Below are 12,328 nucleotides of genomic sequence, written 5' to 3'. Positions count from 1 at the left end.
CCCGAGGGAGGACAGATGACAGTCCAGTCTTACCCCAGAACACAGCTGCCAGCCCTGCAGCTTCTTCCTTTCTTTTGCTCTTCCTACCCTAAATGGGATGCATAGGGGTGGATGCTTGGTAGGGCGGGGAGGACGTGTGTAGCTGATCCAATATTGGTGCACGTGCTTGGGATCACATTGCAGGGAGAGGCCTGTGTGTCATGCCCACGGGCTGGTCCCCATCACGTGGCACTGGGTGCGTGCTCTGCTGACGCATCCCCACGCAGCTGCGTCCAGCCCTGCCGCGTGTCCCCCAGCCTCTGTCAGTGCACATCAGCCCCAAGTGATCTGCAGAGCGGCTGCGAGGTTGCTGGGTTATCTCCTCAGGCCTCGCATACTGATTTTCCTGCTGCATGTTTGGTCCCATTTCAGACAACTCAAATGCTGCTCATTAAGATAGTGCCTATAGATGTTGCTGTTAGAGATCTTCCCTCCTTCTACTATTTGATCAAAATTATCCTGGAAGCATGGAGTCTTATGCTGAGACTGCCTACAAGGATGCCATTTATCTTGATGGCAGGGTGCTGTGTTCATCTATTCCCTGAAAACCAGGCTGACACTTGCTCCCTGTAAGCCACCAAAGAGCATGCAGATGGCATGCGAGCAGCTTCAATCACTACTGATGGGGAATGGCAGCAACTGGAAGCAAAATGCTCAATGTTTGTCACCAGTCCTGTATCTGTCTGCTATCCCAGCATCCTTCTTCAAAAACCTTCACATATCAAGCAATGAAAAAAGGATACCAGTCTATTCTTGCCTGCATGTTGTACTGAGGTTCCCCATTTTCTTAGATGGCAACTGAAGATGGAGTCTTGCAGGCTGAATCCAGCCTTCATACCCAACCACCCTCTCCAAGAGGCTACAGTAAGATTGCCTGGAGACAAACTCAATATCCCCAACACACTCATGTGTCCCCTGAGTGCCATTGTGTGCTTGGTGGCTTATTGAGGAGGTGATGCTAGAGGGCAGCATGGCACAGTCACACCAGGCCAGTGTTTGTACACTTTGCTAGGGTGAAAGGCCATGTTTGGCTTCCCAGGTTTTGCCCTTCTATGCTCAGCTTCAGCTTGTAACAATAGGTTTGAAACAATACCAGCAGTCTCCTGTTCTCTTCAGATAATATATGCTATGGTGATGGTGACAGCATCTCCAGTACTGCTGCCAGCTCTTCTGATTCTACCCACATGATCATCCACTCCCCCAGCATTAAAAGAGGTGATTCCTCTCCTTTCAGAGCATCATGAAGTTTTGTAAACATCTGCTGCAAATAATAGCGAGGATCTTTGTGCCCAAAAGCATAATTAGTAGGTCCAACTCACTTAAGTACATGCTACTGTGGAAGAGTATCTTCTGGGAAGAGTAACTTTTCCTGTCATTTCTTTCTTCAGATCTATGTCATTGACAGTGCGGATAGGAAGAGGTTTGAAGAAACAGGTCAGGTAAGTTACTTAAGCCCAGCTTCCTTTGAAGTAACTTGGTGCTTCTGACTGCCCCCTGCTCACAAAAGTTAGGAAGAAGATTTTGTTCTTTATGAAGGAAATTTGCATTTCAAGAGACTTGCCTTTCAACATCAATACAGAATATTTTGGTAGATGTGAAACAAGAAAAATAGGTAGCCTAATTCTTTTTAAATAGAACAGTGTTCATTAAAGTTATACAATAATAGCAAATGGAGCCTAATACTGAAAGAAGCAACAAACTTCTCTAAGTCCTTTAAACCTTGCCAAACCAAGACCCTGAGGAATCCCATTTTCTTATATACAAAGCTAAAATGGAAATCATATTGACTTGATTGTCTTTTGGATGTAATTGTAAAAAAACTAAGAACTTTCTAACTAATACTGGCCAGAAAATAAGATTTCCATTTTACAAAGTTCTGATGTTTTGTAACATTTCTTGGTTTTGGTTGGAACAAAAATAGGACTTTTAAACTTCGTTGTGTAAAATTCAGAAAGTGACAGTGTCCCAAAATGCTAGGAATAGATTTACCCCACAGAAATGGGAGATGTAGATTAAAGCCTTCTGTTCTGCCTGATTTGAAGGAGATACTTGATCTCAAGTCTCATGCACACACCCCAACAGCAGAACTGTTGGTTGTTCTAGGGGTTGGGGAATCTTTCCCCTGCTGGAGCTATTTCATTTTATATCAGTAATTTAATATTCATTGGGCAAAAGAGATGGAAAGGAAGCTGCAGCTTAGATCACTTGCCTGAGTCAGGCGGAGCCAGCCTAAACCCCTCCTCATATTTCCGCAAACACTTTTGGTTTCCATAAATCAGCCATGTCAGATGAAAGACCTATTTTGTTGAAAAATTCCCGGCCAGTTCTGTTTATAACTCCATCCTCTCATCCGAGCTTCCAAACCAAACATTGCTCTTGGGGGGATGGAGTTGTATTTCCACTGCAGTTTAGCACCTCCCCAACTTGTTTAACCCAGAAGATTCTATTCAGTGGATAAAAGATGTTAGAACGTTATCTGAGAGCATGAGACCTTTCCAGTTAAATAAGGAGACCGCAAAAATCTCCTATACTCATCTGTCTGCAATGCCAGCAGTCCCTACAGGTTCATGTTCTGCTGAGTTTGTCATATGTTCCCATTGAGAAGTGACTTGAGACTGAGTGCCAATTTCACATGAGACCATTGCACAACCTAGACATGAAGTATTCCTGCCTCCATTGATCCACTGCAGATTCAGATTTGAGCTGCTCAGAAAATCTTTTTGAGTCAAGAAGTTTTGAATGAACAAACCCATTTTTTAAGATGTCACCCAATGTGTGCTGTGTATATGGAGCCAAAATTCAGCTATTAAGGCTGATCTAGCTTGTCTTCAGGTAACTAATGCCTTCAAAAGCTTCAGCACTTTTCTGTGGGAGGGAGATTTCCATTTTTTGGGGGGGGTGGTGAGGGTGGGGAAGTCCTCTCCTTTTTAAATTACAGTGATTAAGGCTTAGAACGACCTCTTGAAACTCATGATTAGCAAAGATATCAGGGCCAGTGTCAACGCTACCTCAGGTACAAATCAGGTCAGTCAGTCAATAACTTAAGACAGATTCCTCATACTGCCAATTTACATGTTGTTTTTTGCTGTTTCATCAGTTTTGGTCTCCTGGAATCAGAGACTGGTAAAACACAGAGTTGTAGCCTTAAAGGCAACTGCTAATTTCAGACCAAAATGAAGATTTTTCTAACCTGTAATTGGAAGAAATAGCTTTTGAACCTTGGGCAGAGATGATTGTATACATTTTTGCTCTGTTATAATATGATCTAGGTTTCACTGGAACACACTCTTCTAGCATTTTCTCTAAATATATTTCTAATTAGAGACAAGCACTGGTGCTTGAAGGTTTTCTTTCCTTCCCTCTCGCCATCTTCCCCCCACCCCACTCCCTTGTAAATGATACAGGAGCTGGCTGAGCTTTTGGATGAAGAAAAGCTTAGCGGAGTCCCCGTGCTCATATTTGCTAACAAGCAGGATTTGCTGACGGCTGCCCCTGCTTCGGAGATTGCGGAGGGACTGAACCTACACACAATCCGGGACAGAGTCTGGCAGATCCAGTCTTGTTCAGCTCTTTCGGGAGAGGGAGTACAGGTGAGGCTCTGCAGAAGGCTTGCTCTGCCAGCAGGCCATCTGTAAGAGATTGTTGATCTGCAGGGTGGGGCTGGAGCAGCCTCACCGATGAGGGTCAGCTCAGCCAAAGCCTTGCAGTGCAAAACGCGGGGGGTGCGTGTCTTGGGTCCTGTGCAAAGGGAACAGAGAGCTGTGGGCCCCTGGGGTCTTTCCATCTCTGGTAAAGGGGACAGTGATTGCCTCCTCACTCTGGAGCCCTTAGCTGGCCCAGATGAAAACATTGATTTCTTTTAAAGAGACTGCTGTCAGGTTAATCATTCTCACAAAACAAATTGTCTTTTACTATTAACCCTTTGACTGGTATGAGTGTGGACTCTCGGAAATCTGATTTACTTTTGCTGCTGATGTCATTTGCCATTTTATTAAATGCAGGCACCAGGGAGAAAAACTGATCAATTTTTCTGATGAGAAATGCAAGAGTTGCACACAGAGCAGCAGCCACTTCTAATGTCAGCATGTGGGGCAGCAAAAACACACCCAGGGGCCTGCACTGTGTCCCTGTGCTGAACTGTAATAGTTGTGTCTTGGGTTCCTATGCTGTAGTCAGTTCCTGCAGTATAGTAGCTCTTTGTAATGTAAATGGGACCTAGGTTTGTTTATTTCACTCTTAGGTTTTCCTGAATTAATGAGGCATTTGCAGAGCTGGAAATCTGAGTACTCCCTTCACTGATATTTAAAGAAACAGAATGGTGAAGACATTTATCTTCACTGCCGTTTCAGTAAAACCTTATTTGCAGATGCTACAGAGCAGTTCAGGATAGTGAGATCTCAAGCTGAGTACGAAGAGTCACAGAAGCAGCCCTCCATGCTGAGTGGGCAGTAAAATGGCAGATGAAATTCAGTGTTGACAAGTGCAAAATAATGCACATGAGAAACAACAATCCTAATTATATGATGATGGACTCAAAATTAGCTGCCATTACTCAGAAGCAGATCCTTGGGAACAGAGCTCATCAAAGACCAGAGAGTAAAATTCACATGCTAGACAATTACAAGAAAGCAAAGAAGAAACATCTTTTCTAGCAGGTTAAAGTCACTGTGAGCCCATACCTTGAACATGACCTCAATTTCTGTCTCTGCCACATTTAAAAGATTTTAGTACTAATAGGAGGGTCATAAAGTCCAACAAAAAATTACGTAGAAGGATCTTCAGAAGATCTTTAGATTGACTTCGTGCTTAAAGCAGGGATAACTGTGAGTGTAGAGGAGGTTGCTGAGAGTCTTGTCCAGTCAAGTTATAAGTATCTCTGAGCACGTAAATTCCACATCCTCTCTAGGTAACCTCTTCTAGGCTCTTAACTACCCTAATCAGAAAAAAATACAGTCTACATATCTGCTTAGAATTAGGAGAGATTTGGGGATCCTCTGTCAGGAATGATCAGCAGCACAGAGTGGCATCTGTATACAGGGATAATAAATAAATTAGGACTAGCAGTTGTAAGAGATAGAACAGAGAGTGGGAACATATTCAGAATTTATTAAATAAGGTATAAAAATATCAGATAGACTGTAAGCTATTTTTACATTGCTAGAGGAAGAGTGTTCCTAATGAAATAATCAGAAAATAGTTTAAAAGAAATAAAAATAAGTGCTTCTTTGCAAGTGGCATAATTAAATTCTGGATCTCATTGGCACAGGATGTTGGGGAGACCAAAGGTATCAGGAAAAAAAGGGTATCAGAAAAATACTTAAATGCATTTCTGAAGAAGGGATGTGCAGGCAATCACTGACCAGTATGATCGGGAGGCAGTTTTTGACTGAAGAACAGCTTGGGCCATGAACTGTGAGCAAAGAATAGAGTAAGGCAGATGCTGTTCCTACATGGTCTTTTTCCTGGCATCCAGAAAGAGGATCCTGGCCTGGATGAACCATTGGTCTGACCCAGTACAGCAGTTCTGATTTAAAATTCTCAACTTGATTTTTAGACCTGAATGTAGTAGGTGGTGTTCTCTAAAGGGCCTGTAGTTAGCTAAGCTGCAAATTCAGCTGTGTTGTAGCCAGTGTTGTGAAGGGTTTCAGCTCTAATCTTTGCTCTGAAGTTTGCAGTCCAAAGAAATCTGACCAGGAAAACGAGGCTGCAGTTAACAGGATTTCAGGCAAACGTAGCTCACCTTCCTACCCCCTTCAGGCCCTTCTCTATGTTATGGAAGTCCAAGGGAGGTCTCCAGCTGCAAAGGGGCAGTAAAGAGACAGATGAAATTCAGAGATGTATGTTGGATGTGGAAGAAGTAAATGATACAAAGTGTTACTTTCTGTTCTTGAGCTTTGAAGTGTGCTTCCTTCTCAGGCAGATTTGTGGGCTCTCTGGAGTGGGCTGCACACTTCTCCACTGACAGCACCTTCTTACTGTGCCTCCTCCCTGAAGCACAGCACATCCCTAATCATCCAGTAGTAAAATACTCAACCCAATACCCTCTGACAGGGAAATGAAATCTGCTTCTGCATTCACATCCAGAAAATAGAAGACCAGAACTAAATAAAAGTATTTGCAGGCCTATGTATTTTGTTCATTGTGCTTATCTAGACAAATTAGTTTAGATGCAGGCCAGATAACATCCCACATTGTTGTAGTCAGTCTCATGGCCCTAAATACTGCAGCTTATTCCATAAATGATTATTGCAGAAAGTCAGGAAAGTTGCTGCCTCTCTCTAGCTTATAGAAGAAGAGCGCCTACATTTCTCTTCAGCCATAACTTCATCCCTGTCCAATCAGACAGCAAGAATGTCAAGCACTCCCCTTCCTCGCAAATTGAACAAAATGTTTGTGGAGATGGCTTTTCAACTAAACCCTGATCAGCCTAGGAAAAAATGGTGTCTTCAGTCTTGGGATGTTAAGGAGAGGTCAAACTTTAGGAGAATCAATGAACTTGTTCAAAGAGTCAGATTAGGAAAGATGTTTTTGAGGATTGTGGTACACCAGGGCCATGGGTACCAGAGGCTCAGAACAGGAGCTCTTCATGTGCGGTTAAATCTCAGGTCACCACTTTAAGGACTTTGTTGAGAAATAACAATGAGTGGCAGCAAAACAAATGGAGATGGGGAAGCATCAGTTATTGAGAATGAAAGCCAAGGAACCAGCACACCAACCATCGCAGCTGATGGAATGTATTACCTAGAGTAGAATTGGAGACATTGCTGACGGGTCTTGCAAGGAAGAGTGGTGGCATATCTTGTACTGAGCACATGCAGGAACAAGAGTTCATATGGGAAGATGTTTGTGATAGCTTGAAAGAAGAGCAATGAGCAAAGATAAATAATGCTAATACATGAAGGAGAAATAGTTTGAAGGTCATTTAATTAGTTTAGCAGCTAGCACCATCGTGTATAGAACTGGGTAGTTAAGACTGGGGATTTCAAGGTTAATGAGATTAGATTATGGTTAATAGAATGATATAAATTTAGAGAATTTAACTATTATTTGAAATGGGTTATTTAATAAAACTGTTAATTAAAGGGAGAATCCATATAGTCATCTTCCCTTTTAAAATTAACCATTAGGGACTCTGGAAAAGGGGCTTAGCAGTGTCCTGAGCAGGCTCAGAAGAGAGGTGACTGGGTTAACTGGAAACTCCACATAGTGTCTCTGGATGCCAGCTGGCAGCCCCTGTTATGCCAGCTGAAGACTTCATTACCTCCTGGCTGTAACTGTGGGCAGCACTTGTTAATCAGACTTCATGGTGCCATCGAGGCTTTTTCAAGCAAAATGTCTGTTTGGGTCTGATCTTATCTTCAACCCCAGTTAAAAAGCAGGAAAGCCTTTTCTCCTTGCCCCAGCCATCTGGGTTCTGCTTCTGGGACAGAGTACTGACCAGCCTACACCAAGACCTGGCACAGGGTACAGCAAATGAGGGAGGTGATTACTGATGACAGCAGAGGAACATCAGGGAACTGTTGCCTCACAGCGATTCTCTGGTGCCACATAGGCTCTCTTGGGTTATTTGTGACCAGATCTCAAATTGTAGCCCCTGTTGTGCAAAAGCTGTGTACACTCCACCCTGGCCAGCCAGAGTGGCGTAAAAGCAAACAGGACCCCTCTGCTTTGCTGCCTTCTCTCTTGCTGAGGTGTTATTTAGGGACCAGGGTGTGATATTAAATATGATCCAAGGCTTGGGATCATTGTGTGCTCTGCAGCTTGTTTCTTGTCTGAAGCAAGATTCTCCAATCAAGGCAGCAGGAGTTCAGCCTGCCCCAAGGAACTGTCCTCCAGAATGACGATGCAGCGTATTGTGTCCAGAGTCTCCCAAACATAATGACACTCTGGAGACCATTAAAAGCCACTGAAACTGAGAGTAGCCACTAAACTTTTGCAATTTATGCCAGAGCCTATCTGGCCCAAAGGACTGTGGGAAGGGCTGAGCCTCAGTCTCTTCCCTGGCTGTTTCATCCCAATTGAGAACGAAGCGCAAGACCTAAGTTATGTCTATGCTGCAATTCAATACTTTCATAAGGGCAAGATTCATACTTTCATAAGAGCAGGACCATCCCTGGCAATCTGGTTATCTTCAGAGCTTAGGTTTAGTCTTAGCTGGGAAAGGCTGGATGGGGATCTTCCACATTTTAACAAGGTTCTGGAGCTATTTGTAAATATGATTTAAAACCAGTTTGATGACTGCAGCTCTCCTGGGGCAGGCAGAGCCTGTGCATGTAAGGAAAAGCAACCACGTTTCCAGATTACAGGGCAGTGTCTTCTGATTTTTCAGTAGGGTAAGGAGGGAGTTTACAGTACTTCATCAAGGATATAAGGTCTCAGAGGACACGAAATAAGCTTTCACCCAGGTAAAAACCAATGGATAATGCACTGGCAGGAGCCTGTAAGAGGCAGCCTGTATGATCACTGGAGGTGCAAGGAAATGACAGATAATGAAGAACAGTCCTGGCTGTGCAGAGGGAGAAGAAAGTGATAGTTAAAATAACACATAGCAAAAATGCTAGAGATTGAGAATTTTGCACTTGCCTGACCTAATTTGTTATGGCAGACAGAGGATTACATGAAAGGATTAAGCTTTTCTGTCCTTAAGGTCACATTAGGGGTCACAAGTTTGTGGCCTTGCCTGATCCTGGGCTTGCAGGGGAGCAGAAATCGAGAGGATTTTTATGGGGTGGAAAGGACTTATTCACTGCGTTTGAAGTCAGATTACTTCATTCCCATCACTGCAAAGCTGATAATGCAGAGAAGAAGCAAGCAGTGGGCTAATCTTAAGCAGGACTTTTTATTTCTCCCAGGGAAGGCTCTACCAGTACCTTCCCAAAGGGCGCTGGAGTACAACTCCCTTGGCACAATAGCAGATGGGACTGCGGCAAGGCAGGGTTGTGTGAGCAGCATTTCTCTGCAAGGAGCATTATCCTCTTCCCTGGGGTTCTCTCTCTTTGCTTTGGTAAAGTTTACTAGCTGCTTGTTAAGGAGCTAAGAGAGGCAAAGCTGAGAGATCTGAAATCTTTCCCTAGCTAAATTTTCCCAGGGCTGACTTGAGGCTGGAATACTAATATTGTATCCGCCTCAGTCCTCAGAGTACCTGCCAATGTCTCTGTGTCTCAACAAAGCAGCACAAGGACATCTATCAAGATCTTAATGTTACTGTGGGGATTATGCTTTCTTCACAGAACCATCTTTTAAACATGCAGATGTAGGGACAGAGTGTGCAGGGACAAAGGATGACAACAGTTGACTTCTTAAGGACTTGACTCTTTCAAGCACTGTTTCCTCCTTCCCATGTGCCCTTCCTATAGCAGCTCTTTGTGTTTGTAGCAGCTTTCCTGGATTTCTTTATCTTACTAATGCTCTGTCCTGCTTCACACCATAGGTATAAAACCTGCAAATACACTTTTTAGGTTTTTTTGCTTTCCATTGCATTTGGTATTCTCCAAAGCATCTGGGGACACTGCAGAACAACACCCCCCCCAAAAAAAAGTTGCACCAGAAGCTGCAGACGTAGCTGAGGAAGGCATCTCACATACACCTTTTTGATACAGCTGAACATGTTAATTTTCCCTTTATCGCTGTCAGGCAGGGGGATATTTACAATTAAATGTGATTTTTCCTGTCAATTAACTCATGCCAGAAAAGAGTTTTGAAAATCTATTCCTGCTTTAAAAGTTTGGTGACCTACTTACGTATTTCAAGCGTGTTTGGAGTTCACCTTTCCTCTTGCATTTTGCTATGTCATTCTCTTGCCCTCGTTAAATGCTTCATGCAGCCAGGCTCCCAGCCATGGTAAATCCCATCATAAACTCTGCTTTATGACCCTTGCTGCGCTGGTGCTGCAATGGTCTGCCTTTCTCCTTGCTGAGCTCCCCAGTGGCAGCAGGCAGTGTTTTAATCACTGTGAATTCAGGTTGTAGTCAGATTAGGTAGAAGATAGGATGCGTGTTTGTTGTTTTGCAGTGATGTATTGTTTCTGGGATTACTGTGCTGAATAGCAGAGGGTGTCAGCTGATATTTATTACTTTAAGCTGTCTCAGCTGTTCTGGTTCAGCAAATAAACCTACATTCAAAATGAATGAGGAGCTCTGCTTGCCTTGTATGCCATGATGTGTGCAAATGTGATTATTGCTTCCAAGGCAAGGGAAGCTGAAATCATTGTGGGAGCATTTTTAGTTATTTATTTATTTTTACTCTTTGCAGGCAATCATGCAGATTTCTAAAGCACACAATCAAGTCAAAGGCTTGACACCTTTCCTTCCAGCCCCATTGTTAAGCCCTGGCATTCCTCATGCTGGGAATCACTCGCTCCCTCTCTCTCTAAAGTGATAAGCTTTAAACCATGCTATTGATTGCTTAAGGCATTACATGTTTTACACCTAGGTTATCGGTGTTATTGAAAGGGGAAGACACAAAGCTACCGGGCCTTAAAATGAATCTACCGCTCATCTTTTCCCATTTGCTCAGAGGATTTCAGACAATTTGTTTTACACTGATCTGTGCTGGGGAGATAAATAAATGAAACTGGAGACACCAACCCTCCCCAAGGTTAGAGTTAGAAGTGTTATTAGTGTAGAGCCTCATGTGCACCCCAGCACAAAGTGGGCTCACTTATTCTTTATTTAACGTAGCAACAAGGGCTGATTTCAAAAGTTGTTGCTCCCCTTCAGATAAGAAGTGTCACATAGTGCAGTTATCAAGGTGAATTGGTATTTTCAAGTGAGAACCTCTCTGCTTCTGATTAAGCCCTGAGGACTCCCTCTCTTCTCTCTTAACTCTTTAGCTCCCCTCTGACATGGCCACCACTTTTGTGGCTGAGGGACAACACAGAGGCACAGCAGTGAGTGTCAGCTCACTCAAAGGGCCTGCTGTACTCTGCCTTGGGCTACCTGTCTTTGGAGAAGCTGAGGTCCTTGGCAGCCTTTTGGCAGTCTGAGAACAAGGGAATAGGAAATCAGCAACACTGCTACAATGGGGCTACCAGTGACATTTGCCCAAAAGCTCTCACCTTTCTTAGGGTCTAGCTGAGGTTGTTGTGGTAATGATACAAAAATGACTGCTGAACATAATACAGTGAAATCCCTCCACTCTGAGCTCTGAGGTGATATTTGTCTGACTTCCAGACACAAAGATGTGCTGCTCCTCTCTCATCCCCAAAACCCTACATTTTGCCTTCAGCCTTCTTAGCCGCAGAGATACCTCATAGATAGGATAGAGGTAAGGGATTTGATAGGACACAAATATGAGGAGACTGTGCATCTTGCACTCCATTGTGCATGTCTCCTAATGGATAAGTGACAGGAGCAGATGAAGTGTTGCTTTGGCTTTCAGTAGCATATCCCATTCTGGGATCTCAGCAATAAACTCACAAATCAGATATTCACGGCACAAGTGTTGCCGTCCTGCTTGTTCTGGCCAGAGAGCTCACCCACACATTTTTACAGAGACACCTTAAAGAATATATTAGCCTCTTAAAACATGACCACCTAGCTTCTCACTGAACCCCTATGGGATCCCTGAGGGCCCATTTTCTGTGGGGGCCCTGAGGAACAGGGAGCAGTGTCCAGGTCTGGTTATTGCAGTGACTTTCATGGATCTGGATTTCAAGGCTTGAGGCTGAACAGAGAATTAGAGGTGTTTTCTTAACAGGGGGCTGACTGTATAACAAACAGTCTCCTCAAATCCAGTCTCAAAGATGAGATGACTTGCCTGAGATTACAGAAATCATCTGTAGCCAAACCTGGAACTGGGCCTTCATCTGCCACTGACGTACCTTGACTGCAAAGTGATCCTTCCTCGTAGGACCTACACATAGTGATGTGATGAGATGATGGATACTTTTTTAGGGTCAGATGAAAGATTTAATAACCTCTGTGTGACAACATCTACCAAGCAAGGAAGCACTTATTTTTTTAACCCACAGTGGTTTTGGGGACAGAAGGGCAGGCAGGGGGTCAATGAGGAGGCAGAAAATGATGCTTGCAGAATGGTGGTGGGGTGGGCTTGGGGAGATTCCTCCTCCCGTCGCTTGACTAACATTACCTTTCTCTGTCTGAAGGACGGCATGAACTGGGTGTGCAAAAATGTCAGTACTAAGAAGAAGTAAAGCGTTCTGAGCTGCATGGAAATGGAGGAGCGGTGGGAGCAGAATTTTAGCCTGAAAACACTAATTTGCTGCTTTCTGACCAAATGTTTTTCCATCTGTGCACAGCTACAGCTGTTAAAAGAAAAAAAAAAAAAA

At 43.7% G+C, this 12,328-nt stretch overlaps 1 protein-coding gene across 1 annotated transcript in view; it reads left to right on the top strand.

Moving 5' to 3' along the window:
• Positions 1-12,328, top strand: part of ARL3 (ARF like GTPase 3) — a 26,465-nt gene extending 14,137 nt beyond the window's left edge. The window contains 3 exon segments of the mRNA NM_001245681.2: positions 1,428-1,478; positions 3,444-3,629; positions 12,146-12,328. The gene's annotated coding sequence lies outside the window, so the exon portion shown is untranslated.

The sequence above is a fragment of the Taeniopygia guttata genome, chromosome 6, assembly GCF_048771995.1.
Source record: "Taeniopygia guttata chromosome 6, bTaeGut7.mat, whole genome shotgun sequence".
In the NCBI taxonomy this organism is placed as follows: Eukaryota; Metazoa; Chordata; class Aves; order Passeriformes; family Estrildidae; genus Taeniopygia; species Taeniopygia guttata.
The sequence above is the reverse complement of the archived record's forward strand: the minus strand, read 5'-3'. Positions and strand labels throughout refer to the sequence as shown.